Source organism: Vanellus vanellus (assembly GCF_965231255.1).
Source record: "Vanellus vanellus genome assembly, chromosome: 3".
Taxonomy (NCBI): domain Eukaryota; kingdom Metazoa; phylum Chordata; class Aves; order Charadriiformes; family Charadriidae; genus Vanellus; species Vanellus vanellus.
The window spans coordinates 98,032,243-98,047,391 of NC_138907.1; positions in this window are offsets into that span (position 1 = coordinate 98,032,243).

Genomic DNA, 15,149 nt, shown 5'->3' on the forward strand with positions numbered 1-15,149 from the left:
CTTATCATGGCTTTTAGTTTTGTTTTGTTTTTTTCCAAACTTCATCCTTCTGTAAAATTAAGTACATGTATTTCTGATATTTTGAAGGAAAACCAGTAGAACTAAGTATATGGTATTTCACACTTCTTGTGGGCCCAGAAGATACTGGTTACCAGAACTTAGCTACCTACTGATAACTTAAAGAAGTATCAAACTGACTGCAAGTATAAACTGTTTGCTTCTTTAATGCCCATCTCAATTTTAGCATCTGAACAGAACTGTGGCTGCTCAAACTTCCTGTGCAGCTGAAATTGAGAAGAATACAACCTCTGTATTAAAAACTGTTAATTTATGAAGAATTTAAAATATATGTTTAAGTAAGGATAAAAAATAAGATAGCTTATTTTCTATTCATTAAAGGTAGTCATTTATTCTCCTTACCAGTCCAGAGAATTAGTTATCTTTTACTTAATTTGCTGACAACTACAACTTGCTTAGATTTTAGAATACATTAGTGTTGAATTATATGCTCTATGCAGAAAAAATAATGCTAACTTTTCCATTATTGATTCATTTGCTAACTACACGAGATAAGACTTTATGATGTTTCCTGTAAGTTCTCATAGATGCATACATAATGCACTGCAGAATTTTGCAGCTTCACTTTACCTCAGTGGCTGATAGTCTTCAAAAGAAAATGAATGATGTGGCATTCATATAAACACATCTACAGCTTGATTTCTGAATATATTTATCTTTATAGACTACTACTGTCTTTATAGTAGTAGAATTACTAGGCATTTAAAGCATGTAACTGGAAGACCAAAGAAATGCAACCATCATTTTGTACACAGCATATGAAATATAACATTTCTTTTCTTCTGCTAAAGTGAAATCCAAAAGAAAACAAAAAATTGCATGAACCTTATAGATGAAAAAGCTGCCGCTACAGCTGCATTGAATGCAACCCAGGGATGGTTGATCACACGCATGGATTTGTGTACTTTTGGGGCAGTTTATGTATCTGGAGACCGTGCTTCAACCCAATCCTTCTATTCAGTGCAACTTCTGTTTTCCATGGCTCCAAAGTTTAGTTTGACACAATATCTGTCTTGTCGCCATTCTGTTCCCACCACATTTTTATCAATTATTCTAAATTCACACATCTAGAGTTTAACACAATTAAATAAAATGGCTGTTCCTATTCTTCCAAGTACTCTTATTCCATAGGCTATGAGTTCTTTATAACTTTCCTTTTTTTTTTTTTTTTTTTTTTTTTCTTTCTTGCCTTACATACAGCTACAGGGAAGGACACAAAAGTTACAAAGCGTATTGATGCATAACTTCAAAACAAAGTAATTGCAAATCAATTCTGCCAAGTCTTAAGGTTCAGGGGTTTGTATTTCACTGTTTATTTCTCAGTCATGTAAGTTCTGATTTAAGAATGGGTTCAACTGCAAATGCATAAAGATTGAAGTGAGTTCAAAGGGTTTTCAACTTAGTTTAAAGTTTATTGGGTCAGTGTATGTTGTATATACCTCTGAAATTCTGTCTATAATGTCTCGTATTCTGACTGTTCTCATCATAATAAGTGACTGTGTGGATAGTTACTGAAAACCTATACAGATATTTAAGGGCAATAGGTACCTGTTTTCAGAAGGAAGATCTAAAGAATGACAAACTATGTCACTGATTTCAAGGTAACTGCCTTTGAACTGTGTGTTTGTGAACATAAGCGCATCTTCTAACACTGAATCAATTATTTCAGCTCTAAAAGTGGATTGCAGAAGAATGAGCATATTAAAAAATTACTAAACGTCATTACAGTAGCTGTGTGTATTTGACAAGTAACTGTGCTTTAATGCCTGAACTAAATTGCTGTCAGCCACCGTGTTTTTAAGGTAAGGCCAAATATTTTACTAAAGTTAGAAAAGTTTAGAATACTATGACATCAACATTATTAAAGAAAAAAAAATTTGACTGAAACTACTCAAACACATGCTATGTAATTTATATGAAACCAAAGGTTTCAATAAATGTTTTTTAAGATACCTGGTCCAGATTTGTACATTATATGATATATTAGAATTTCTGTTTAACCTGTAAAGAAGTTCAGAATGCTGATCTATTAAGTTTTTGAAAATTAAATTTTAAAAAGCTTCTCTTTTTCTTTTACCTGCCTTTAAGCACAATTCTTACCCAAAACCTGGCCTATACAATGTCTTTGTCAGTAATAATTTAATTGCATGCTGCTGTGAAGAGGCTGCATAGATTATGGTTTCATCACTTGTACAAAATATACTATCATACATTTATTAATATACTGTGAAGTATTTTCATAAATAATTTAATCTCTGTTTCTCCAACAAAGCAACAGACTGCATTCAATGGTAAAATATTCTAATTTTTTGTCACATGTGTTTGATTACTTATCATTGGGATATCTTTCCCAGGCTTTAGCATAATATATTGAATGTTCTGCTGCAGAAGTAAGGATCACAAAATTTAAAATAGAGACACTTTTGTGCAAAATGCATTTAAAGACTCCTATACTGTAGCTATGTACTCTGTCTAAAAACTGCATGATTAAATATATCACTGTAAAGATATTCCTTGTGAATATCTTGATACAATAACAAGTGCTACTTTTGAGTTTTATACTTTGAAGATTCAAAAAGATATTTTAAACCTACTTTCATTTCAGGTTTTTTACATATCACACCGAAAAAGATCCATGTACATTAACTTTTTTAATAACTTGAAATGAAAAGACTGGGTTTTGTTGCTTTGTTTGGTTGGTTTTTTTGTACAAATATATAATAAAATATATAGAACAGAAAAATAAATATAGGCTGGAGAAACAGGCTGACAAGAACATCATGATGTTCAAAAAAGGGAACTGCAAAGTTGTGAACCTGGGGAACAAACCCAGGTACCAGTACATGCTGGGGGCCACACAGCTGAAAAGGCAGAAAAAGACCTGGGGATCATGGTGAACACAAAGTTGAACATGAGCCACCAGTGTGCCCTTTTGTCAAATGCAGCTAATTGTTCTCTTGCCTTTATTGGGAAAGGCATTGCCAGAAGGTCTTGGGAGGTGATCCTTACTCTCTACTCAGCACTGGTGAGGCCACACCTGAAGTCCTGTGTCCAGTTCTGGGATCCTCAGTGCAAGACAGACATGCAAGAAACAGTCCAGCAAAGGACCACGGAGACAATTAAGAGTCTGGAGCACTTCTCTTATGACAAAAGTCTGAGAAATCTGCTACTGCTCATCCTGGAAATCTCATCAATGTGTACAAATACTTGAAGGGAGGGTGCAAAGAAGACAGAGCCAGGCTCTTTCAGTGGTGCCCAGTGATAGGACAAGAGGCAATGAGCACAAAGTGAAACACAGGGGGTTACGTCTGAACATCAGGAAACACTTTTTCACTGTGAGGGTAGCCAAGAACTGTCACACCTTGCCCAGGAATGTTGTGGAGTCTCTATCCTTGGAGATATTCAAGAGCTATCTGGACATGATCTTGTTTAACCTACTCTAGGTGTCCCTGCTTGAGCAGGGGGATTAAACCAGATGACATCCAGAGACCCCTTCCAATCTCTGTGATTCAAATGCTATATAGGCAGTGACTTTATGATGCACTACTAAATGACATATAAGAGTGTTTTATTAATCTTTAGAACATAACCTCCTAAAAGATATCTTGTTTTATTTATTCTGTATAATAATCTAGTGATTCTACAAACACACATGCCTTGCAGAGAGCCCATATAGAGTTTTCCAGAACTTCTAAACTGCAATTTGTCTGAACTGGACTGTAACTTGGTCATCAATTTTTTTTTTTTTTTTTTTTTTTAACTAACTAAGGCTCAGTAGCTTTGTACTCTTGACTTCTTGTCTTTAGAAGAGCTGCCTTCTGTTTTCAGATGTAACAATATTAAGTCAGCAGAAGGAGATTATTTTAGGCAAGGGGAGAAATATTTTCTTCTTAGGAGACTGCTGCAAAGAAGAAATCAACCCTCCAAAACTGTAGAAAAGTACAAGTGTTCCTACCTATTTTTTAAAGTCCAAGTAAAATAATTAGATTTTGATTTTGGGTATGCCACTTGGAAATTAGTTCTTACATTCCGTTTAGTCCTCAGCCAGACTGTTAACGAAGATGTGGCATTCTAAGAATTATACATTATTATGTATACAGGTTAGCATTCATCTATTTTCTTATACTAGCACTCACATTTAATAATAAAACAGCTTATTAATTTGCATTTCTAACACTGTTTGAATGTTAAAAATGCAAAATCTTTGCCAAAGAATTAATTCCATTAATATTTTTCTGGGTTTTCCAGTTAAAAAAATCCCCCAACATCATGAATACACACATGTAAAATGCACATAAAATATTCCTTGATTAGAAAAATATAGGTGTGGTGGATATTTTCTAAATTTGAAAATAAAAAATCCTTTTTATTTTTTAGCTTGCTTGCTAGCCTTCATTTCTACTGTTCAGATGGCTGACTTCTCCCTTATACAGTATTTCTCTGATCAAAATTGCCTCCAAGAATTTGAAGTACTTCAACTCACCTGAGAGAAAAAAGATTTTTTTGAACAAAAAATACTAAGAAAATAGTCCACTGTGGACTTGCACAATGGATCCACCTGTCAAATTTTGACACTTTTCAAAATAATAAAAAAAAAGACAAAGTACTTCAATCACACATTGTTCTGTCTGAAGAAAGCTCAGTAGCTCCAATTCACCTGTTCCATTCTGGATACCACAGCCTGTCTATTTGTTTCATGAGTGAAACAAGACAACTTTATTGTAAAATCTTTCTTTAGCTTTTCTGTGTGTTATGCTGATAACAGTACAAATATAATGTACATAAAAAGTAACATTTTACAGTGTTTTACATTCAGCTCAGCAAGGACCCAAGGACTTCTGAGAATCCAGGGCAGGCTGGAAAGTGTCCTGAAGCACACTGTACTCCAATGAAGTTTTCAGTGTCTACAGCCATGTCATCAGTTGCATTAGCAGTGCTGAAATGTAGGACTTTAGTCACCTGCCAAAATAAATCAAATTACTTGTTTATAATTACTCGACATTTTAGCATGATTTTCACATATTTCTGAAGAAATGGCGTAAAACTCGAATCCTAGTATTGCTGTTATAGGATGCCTGTGGATGGGACTCGCTGCCTACAAATCATGTGTTCTTCTAGCAATGACACTAGACCTCCTTGGTCCTCACTGCTAATGCGGGTGCGATATGATAAAATGGTAATCAAGCTTGTCATAATGTACCCAGCATGTCTATGGTTGGTCATATGCACCACTATGATCCAGTTAAATGATGTCATAATCACAAGAAGCATAGACTTCCACCTACACATTCCGGAGGAGAGGGAATTTTGAAACAAGCAAAGAGCTGAGCCTGTGTAAAAATATAATGTACACTTAGCTTCCCTTTTTCCACCTCAGTCTGTTAATACACTAAGCAACACACAATATAATGAACGTGGGCAAAAAAATATACATTTTTTTCCATCACTTTACTGTCTGAAAGAGCTATTCCCTGTACTGTAAGGACTTTGGTGCTTATACTTTACAACTTCTCTAATCTTGTTCCTTCTCTGAAGAGATTAAATATTAAAGACTAGTTGCACAAAAATCAGCTTTTGCTTAACTGTAGAAATAGCAGTCCCATGACTTCCAAAATGACACAATTTTGTAAGAATAAATATATTTTTATTACTTTGATGATGATAAATGATGCTTACCACTGCCGAGCTATAGATAACAAAGGGACAGTATCATCAGATGTTAACACTTCATGTAAAATACGGAAGCACTTCTAGCTTATCAAGCTAAAAATAAGCTGAAATTACTCATATAATGTATGTGAATAAAATTACTCCTAATCAAAACGAACTGCCCACATAAAAAGCCCAAATCAACAATATAAAAAATGGAACTAAAAATAATGATGACAGCTATCTTATTTCTCTATAAGGCATAGATATCTAGTACAGTAAAGAGCTAAATATGGACATGCCTTCAAAAGTACACAGTCTGAATCTAACTTTCCCCTCCAGTGAATATGAATTTTATCACTGGGAGATTGGACGTAATTATGCCACATTCAGCAAAAACTTTTTTCTGAAAAACTTCCATTTTCTCATATTCTAAGTAAATGTTTGATGTTAGCAATGCTTAAACATTCCATTTTGTATTGTGAAATGTCTTTTGTTTTTTTTTACTTTTAATGCCATGATTATTAATACTAATATTGAAAGCAATACTTAAGTTGTGAAACAAGACTTGGAATATTTGGAATTGGCCATTTTTTTGAGGAAAGTTCCTCATCTTATTCTTATATTTTGAATTTTGTCAAGTAAGGTGTGAGTTATTCTGTTTCTGTTCAACATAAACCAATCCCCTCTCCCTAAATTTTAGTTTTACTCGTTAAACTAAAGTGTTATTTCTTCAGATCTAATCTAAAGCTCTTGCATCGTGCCTTCAATCAGACCAATAGCAGAAGTTATACTAATTGTAATGGACCAAGAATTACAACAAAAGTTCTGTGTAGATACTGCATGATATGGTGTATGGATATAACACTCTTCATCAGTGTACAAGTTTATTTTCTATAAATAAATTTATGTACTTTCATATATACATACTATATATATTATATACATATGTATATTTTAATATGTGCACATTATGTATACACTCACAAGCCACATAACTAAGAAGTCTCCCAGAACAAAATAAAACTAGACAAATAGAAAAACTTTGGACTCATTTTAAGGACTCATATATTAGGAAGAGGAAAAAAAAAGAGAGACAAAGAATTATGTCTCTAATCCAGATCAAATATTAAAATCAAACGGAGAAGGAGGAAAAAAAAAAAAAAAAAAGAAAAGAAAATATTGACTCTCTTCTCAGAAGCTGTGCTTTCCAAAACAGATTTACTGGTTTGACAAGGACCATCGTGGAAGACTACTGAGCGCCTCTTTAGTCTCAGGGAGGGAGAGTGTGACTGAGCAGGACCCCCAAGGCAGTTGGCGGCAGGACCTGCACACAGGCGCACTGCCTCCATGCCAAGCCAGCGGCCCGACTGCCAGCACAGGGCTTCCCTCCAGCTTCCTTTGCTCAAAGCGGGTTGTGATTGTGTGGCTCCCTGCCTTGGAGGCTTATGTTCATTTTGCTTTTTCCCTGCAAGCATTGAGTGAAAGTGACAAGACCACTCCAAGAGGGCAGCCAAGAAGATGTCAGTGTATTTTTCCTAGCTGGGCATAAAAGTGATGGTAATGATGATGATGATTTTTGCATCTCTGAAATTTTCCCATGGACATTTCTTTCATAAAAAGGCATTTTCAGTTTTAGAAAGCACATCAGTGGAAAAATTCTTAAGATGAACCTAAATATTTTGGGTTTTGATGTACAAAGACAGTCTGTTGTTCCCTACATGGAATTAAATATTAAAGAAATTACTGCAAGTCCTTTGGGTTTTGAAGAACAGAGACCTCACCCTGGTATTTTTGTGTTGGTTTTTTGTTGTTTTTTTTTTTTTTTTCTTAAAGAGGGAATAATTGCCATATCTACAGTGCTCATTATAGCAGGGAACTAAATTGCATGATTGAGAGATACTTATAATATAAATACTAATCATTATCACAGGCATCTTAGATTGCAGTTTCATGATGTGTCCAGTACCTTAGTCTTTCCCGACAGTCGCTTTCTATATTAGCCAAGACATCTCACACAAGGGGGACCATTGCTTTGCAGCTTTAGCCTTTTGGTCCACTTTGAGTTCTGTGGACAGAAGCTATTTCCTGAGAAAGAAAGCACAACTGGACCGCTTGTTTTTCAGACTTACATAAAGCCAAAGTGAACATAGGTGGAAAATGGAGCTTTGTGCTTGTCAGGAGACAAAACTATCTGAACAACACACCAGTTAGTTCCCTTTGAATGGTGAGTTTTTCATCTTCTTTTTCTTTGCCATTTAACAGAGTTCAGAAGCTGGCTTCTATTATGCTTCTTTGAACTTAAACTGGTGGTAATTTATCACTATTTTTTTATTATATAGCTATATTTGAAGCACACCTCAGCTAGCTGTCTCAAGGCCATTTCAAGCAACGTGTAATTTGGAAAGAGTTATATACAGTGTCTATATTCTTTAATATTCGTTTTACTTGCCTTAACCATTACTAGTTAATTTTAAACTTTCTTCTGCCAGTTACCAATGTGCTGAAACCAGAAATGACAATTGCAGGACTATGCAATTTATCTTCATTCTGAGTGTTCTACATATTCTCAGTACACTTAACCATCCTGTTACATACTAGGCATTAACTTATTTGACAGGGTTAATTTGTTCATTTGTAAGATATTTCCTTGTCTTTCTGTTTTGTTGTCTGATTAGTGTTAATACAATATTTTGTAGAAATACATTTTGATTGATTTGCAATCTTGTATTTTCAAAGATTTATGTTTTGCTTTTAAAGACCATTTGTTCATTGTCTGTTTTAATGGACTTTCCTATGTCCTCTCCTATTTATGTGTATTTTGCAGTGGAATGTCCATTTGCTAACACACACTGTGATCTTCACTATAAACATTAAAGGAAAAATCATACTCACAAGTGACGCATTCCGTAAAGTTCTGTTAATGACATGTATCTGCATCCAGTCACAGCTTCAAACTTTTAATCACATTTTCATTTATTGATATACATTCCAGCACATAAAATTTGTTGGGGTATACATACCAGTTAATGATGTTTAGAATAATAATTTGCTCCTTTCCATAAAGCATCCAGTTTCCCTTATTAGCTCAGACCTACTTTAGTTTCTGGAGAGAATGTCGCTGGTATACTCACACGCATAAGCTCACCATTGATGAAACATTACAAAATAATAGTATGGATTCCATTTTGGCAGGCAATGAGATGAGACAGGTATCAGAGTGGCCCATCAAAGGGGTGAGGTAGCTTTACAGAAATTGACATTTTCCCCCCCTTTAAAAAAAAGATAATAAAAATAAATAAGAACAGTTGCACTGAAATGTTTCGATTCATGGTTTCAGGCTAGAACATTTTCAGGGGAAAAAAAGTCATAAAATACTCAAGGGGCATAGAAAGGTTCAAATCTAATCTCCGCTTTGAATCAGATAAAACAGCTATTGGAATCTGGCTCCTCTTCTTACAAATTGCCCATAATCATCATACTGTAGAATTAGTCTTCTATTTAGCTGTTTATAATAAGGGAAGATATGCAAGAGGAGAATTTGACATTTTAAAAGAGACTGCTGCTATAATTTGGTGAGCAAGAAGCTTGCCTGGTACGTGGGACGGAGTCTGTGGGAGCCTAATCTGTCATAAACAAGCAGATCGGTTACTCCCACACCAAAGTTAAATGTTCTAGCCAGTGGGTTATTGCCTGGGCATTGGGCAGCCTGAGATAGTATCTATCACAGCCTTCTCACAAATACATTCTCCAAAAGTGTCATTTTGATTCTACATGAGAACAATAATAAAATATTCTGAAACTGCACACTTTCCTTTTTCTTTTATGAAACTGAAAAATTGTTTTCTGGTCAGCACTAGAAAATAATAAAATTCTCAGGGCCCTTACTCAGTTTGTCAATCACAGAACAGAGTGAAAAATGACTTAGGTTACTAAGGCTTATTTCATGGAAAACTGCCAAGAAATACAAGTAAAAATAAATAAATAATAAAAAAGAACCAAAAAAAAAAACCCAACACAGTTCTGCCCGTGTTTCCATCTGCAGGCAAAGAAAAAAAATCTTAACTGAGTGGGCATTCATGTATAATTAAGTATATATGTGTATATATATGTATATATAAATAAAAACAAGCCACAAATAGACATTTCTATAAACTGTAAGGTCTGGAAACTCCTTGAAATCAGTAGAGAATTCACTGTTTGAAATTTAGACCACATAGGAGGTATTTAGTTACAGTAACAATGGGTGTCATTAAAACCTCTAGCTTTCCCTAGCTAAATCAAATTATTGATTTAATTTAACACTAGTGCTAATCATATCAGCATCTGTGAGTTTTGACCATTAAATTTAAACAGTATCACAATTTAGTCAGAAATAATTCTGTCTCTAGTAACACATGGTGTGGCACAATATCCATAGGGTGAAATAATTATTTCAGAGAATCAGGCATCCACACTACATTTCTGGGCATTTTTACTTCAGATTAGCTGTAGTCTGTTCCTGCAGATTGAATGGCCACAAGTTACTGGAGCATGTTAGACATCGTCATTCAAGGCATCTTCCAGTCTAGCTTCTCTCAAAAAGGAGACCAGTTGACACACTCAGCAAGAGCAGCTCTGTGAACCAAAGCACAGCCTGTGAGGACAACTAGGAGATTAACACCAGAAGTGCACCTGCTGCTCAGCAACGTACTCATAAGCTTTTGGCTATTGCAGAATCAGAGGATATGGTACAGAACTGGAATATATTAATCTTTAAAATACCTTTGCTAGGCAGATATTACCTCCATCATGTAGAAAGTCACTGATACTATCTTGGACAGGATGCCTGTGATGAAGCTGCATCAGCCCATCAGTCACACAACTGGTGCTGGTCTACTGGGGAACACATTGGTGCAGTAGCACCTGAGTCTTATGAAGGATAGCTTTGTAAGTGAAGAACTTCAGTGGGAGAAAGGGTTAAGATCTTGTCACATTTTGGATTTGAAGATGGGGATAATATAGGAGTTTTACAACCAGTGCTTGAAACTCAACAAAGCTGGATGAAAAAAGCATACCTTCTCCTAGAACAAATTCCCTGATCAAACTGCTGGCACACCAGACTCTCACCTTCATCTTTAAAAATGCATTCAACCATATTGTAAGAACACGATGAATGAAGAGAAATAGCACCAAAGACTGCAAATTCTCTCTTCCCTCTTTAACTGCAAAGATTTAAATATCATTTTCATAAAAGCTCTTTGCTGAAAACAGGTACAATTTTCGATTCATGAAAATCAAACACTGGCAACCATTCAACTTAAATTTTTTTTTTTTTCACTTGTATGAAATGAAGAGTTTGGATTTTTACTTTTTTTTTAACCTTCTCTTTGGGGGCACTAGTTAATAAACTTGAAGTCAAAGCTGCCATTCAGATGTACTTAGGCAGGCTGGAGACAACAGGAATGTCCTGAAATTCAACAAGGACAAGTGCCAGGTCCTGAACTTGGGCAGGAAGCACACCTGACAACGATACAGGCTAGGGACTGCCTGCTTGGGGAGCAGCTCTGCAAGAAAGACCCTGGGGGTTCTGGTGGGCAAAAAGCTGAGCATCAGCCCCAGCACTGGCAGCACAGACAGCCAACAGCATCCAGGGCTCTATCACCAGGTGCACAGTCAGTGGGCTGCGGAATAGGTTGTCCTCATCTAGGATGTTGTTTTAGCCATTCTTGCTCCTACCTCAAGTACGACACTCTGTGAAGAAAGGCTGAGAGAGCTGGGCTTGTTCAGCCTGGAAAAAAAAAAAACATGGCTTTGAGGAGGATCTAATAGGAATCCACCGGTGCCTATAGGAGGATTATTTATAAGGTGGAGCCAGTCTTTACACAGCTGAGCATGATGGGTGGACAAATGACAATTATCATAAATTGAAAAAAAAAGTGTTTCAGACTGGAAATAAGGAAGACTTTTTCATGATGCAGACAGTCCAGCAGTGGTACCAGTTACCCAAAAGGTTGTCCACTCTCTGTCCTTCAAGGTGTTGAAGACCCAAGAGGATAAAGCCCTGAGCAACCTGGTCTGACTCATAACTGACAGCTTGGAGCAGGAGGTTGGATTCAAGATGTCCTGAGGCTACTTTAAATATGAATTATTCCATGATTCAAAGTTTCTGCATTTAATTAAGATGAAATACTATATCCATCTTTTTAATTAAGGGACAGCATAGAAGACTTGTATAGAAGTAAAGATATTATGCGTACCTTCTATTTCTTAAGAAACATAGAACTGATCAGAAAGCTATATCTGTTGGGGAATAGTCTGTGACATGGGGTGCTGCCAATATAGTCTTGATAAAGGAACAAGCAATGAAAAAAAAAACAAGTCCAGTGGCAAATCATCATTAAAAAATTAAATTATTTTCTGTGTAATCTCTGTTTTACCAACCTCTTATTTGTATCACGTGGCATAAAGCCAAAAAGTCACAATCTGGCAGCTCTTCTTTACCTCTTTCCAGTAAATGTATGCTGGGCCATTTGAACCATCTGCTGCATAGTACTTTCAAATGGGAGGAATAGTGGACAGTTGTCGACATCTGTGTTGTAACGTCATTTAGGGGCACACCAACTATCAGGAGGAGGGAAGCAACAGCAGCAGCAGGAACAAATACACTTGGGTTGGCAGGAGATGGGAATTCAATGTGAGGAGAAAGAGCAAGCATAAATGGCTTTTCTTTTGCATTCAACAATTCTACAAAACTGTGAACCGAAATTTGAAAGTCTAAACTTATTTGATTTCTTAGCTTTCTTGTCAGCCAGCTTGCAATTACTTATGGAGCTTTCTGGAAGTAACCAAACCAAACCAAATAAAACCTCACCAGATCATAAAGTTCTCCTTCATCTTCAAATTAATAATATGAACGGAAGATTTTGCTTTATGCACATTACAATTCCACTGATTCAGAGAGTATGCAGAACAAGATGCATATATATGCTTAAGTATTAGATGCCTATTGAAGCAACCTGGCATTTCTTACATAGACAAGAGTGAGTAAGGATTGCGTTCACACTTGGTCTCTGTCAGTCTAAGATCTACTAAACTATACATAAAGAGTCAGTAAAGGTGCTTGTAAAATTAAGCACAGTTTTTACTGTTTTTTTTTTTTACTTAAATCTTTTTTTCAACACTTGTGACAATGACACCTGTTTCAGATAGTATAAAAAAGACTTGCATTTATGTTTTCATCTTAACATGCCTTGAGTATATTAAGAAATTGGGCTACGATATGGCTGTCCTTGAAGAGGTGTTGGACAAATCTGCAAACGGGACATTGTACCAAATTGCCAAGCTCCTGAACACATCCTACACTGTAGTCAAAAAGTAACAGAATGGTTCATCTTTTAAATTGGAAAGGCCAAGAGCAACTAGTACCATAAGAGATAGTGGGAAGTTGGATGAAGCTCCATTAGTCTAGCAAAAAACATTTTTTTAGGATTCAATATATGTGGCTGGAAATCCAGGAGCCTCTTAATGATGTTGAATTTGTTTTGTTTTGATTTTTTTTTTTTTCTGAAAGGAGTTGTTCTATAGCTATGAACATAAGGGTGACAATTCTGGCTCTATATCCAGTCTTGAAGGAAGTTGAAAACTGAATCTGCATCTCATCATTCAGTTTATATCAACATCCTGGACCATACTATAAGTAGTCCATTATTGGTTAAAACCAGAAAATTTTAATTCATACAGATGTTATAAAGACTGAAAGAAACCTTCAATATCCTGTATTCCTCTTCATAAAATTCATATGATATTCATTACAACTGACTCATTTTTCTGTTAGAAAATGGTGATGCAGAAAGAAACAGCCCATGTGAATTTGTCAAAAGCAACTTACCTCAAAAGAATTTAGAGTTATTTTTTTTTCCTTTGGTTGTTTTTGTTTTTTTGTTGTTTTTTTTTTTTAAAGCCCTACTTCCTTACTTTATGAGAAAAAGTGAATAATTTGACTTTAGCCTGTCATTGCATTAGTAATGATTTTGATACAGCCCTCTATGAAATTATCAAGCTCATATTCAGTAAAACCAAAGGCAAAGTATTTGGAGGAGAAATAAAAACCAAAGAGGAGTAAATGTGTAGGCAGCACTTGGTGGAAAAGGATCACGATTTCAACAGAGTTTAACACGTTATACAGATTATCAAATGTTAACTTCAGTTTGAAATTAATGAAAATCAACATAATTTATCATAAATTTGAAGTAGCTTTTGCACTCCACTGGAACAGGAAAACCTCCAAAAATACTAAGAAGTATTGTGAGACCTCCAAACAAATACTTTAGCAGCTAACTTAAAGAAACTTTGAGGCAAATTAGGGAACGCAGAGAAGAAATTAACAAAATCTATCAGCTTGCTTATCAAATTCATAAAAGAAGTTGAAGATAAGACTCAGAAGGAACCCGGTGATCTCCTAGTTCAAAAGACAGGTTTTTATAAAAAAAAAAAAAAAGAGCTTTTTTTTTTGATGGCAATGCTAATGAAGATTCCTAAAGGTTTTGTAGCACATTAGAGGTTACAAAAGCACTTGGCTTAATCAGCTAGAGGCACTGTTATTCATACAGCGTTGTGCACCAAGAACCATGTGTCCAAATAAGGTAGCATTAATACCAGCATAAAGTGGAAGCAATGTATTGAAAATCCCACTAACCATGAGGAATGAAAACTGAATAAAAGTAAATAGGGGGAATGACAACAGCTGTCTGGGATGAATGTGGTAAAAACCTTGACTGAAAAAATTAGCTCTTTGTAGCACCTAAAACCTCACAAACACTGAGGGATGGAGGAACAAAAAGGAAAAACATGGAAAAGCAGTTCCTAGCCTTATCATCAAGAAGCAACACCAGAAATGAGAAACAAGAAAACCTGGACTCTCTGTGAAGACATGCCAGATATGTTCAAAGCCAACTTAAATATGGTTCTGCTTATTTTTAGTAGACATCAGGTTATTGATAATGAAGCCCCATGTTAGGCAACATTGAGTGCCACTATATATGTTTGGAAGTGGAATAGTTATTCATCGCTCCTGCAGGGATTTAATTGCTTACCTCCTCTGAGAACCTTGCAGTCCAGCTGGTAAATGTCTTCAGTCAATGAATTGGTGAACAGCAGAAGCCCTCAATTGATGCAAAACACTCGTTTAAGTGTAGAACGAGAAAAAAATGCCTGATTTTCAACAATTAAAACATATACATTGAAATATAATGAGGAAAAAACCCTTTTCTGATAAATTGAGAAAAAAAAATATTCTACCTAGCAAGAAAGTTTTTGTCTTCTCGTTGGTGGTTTTTACAGCACTGTTAATGAGCATCTGGAAAAGCTGATATGGTATAAATCTTTTTTGGCAGATGAGGATGGACTGATGTCCAGCCTTATAACTCTGAATTGTATAAATT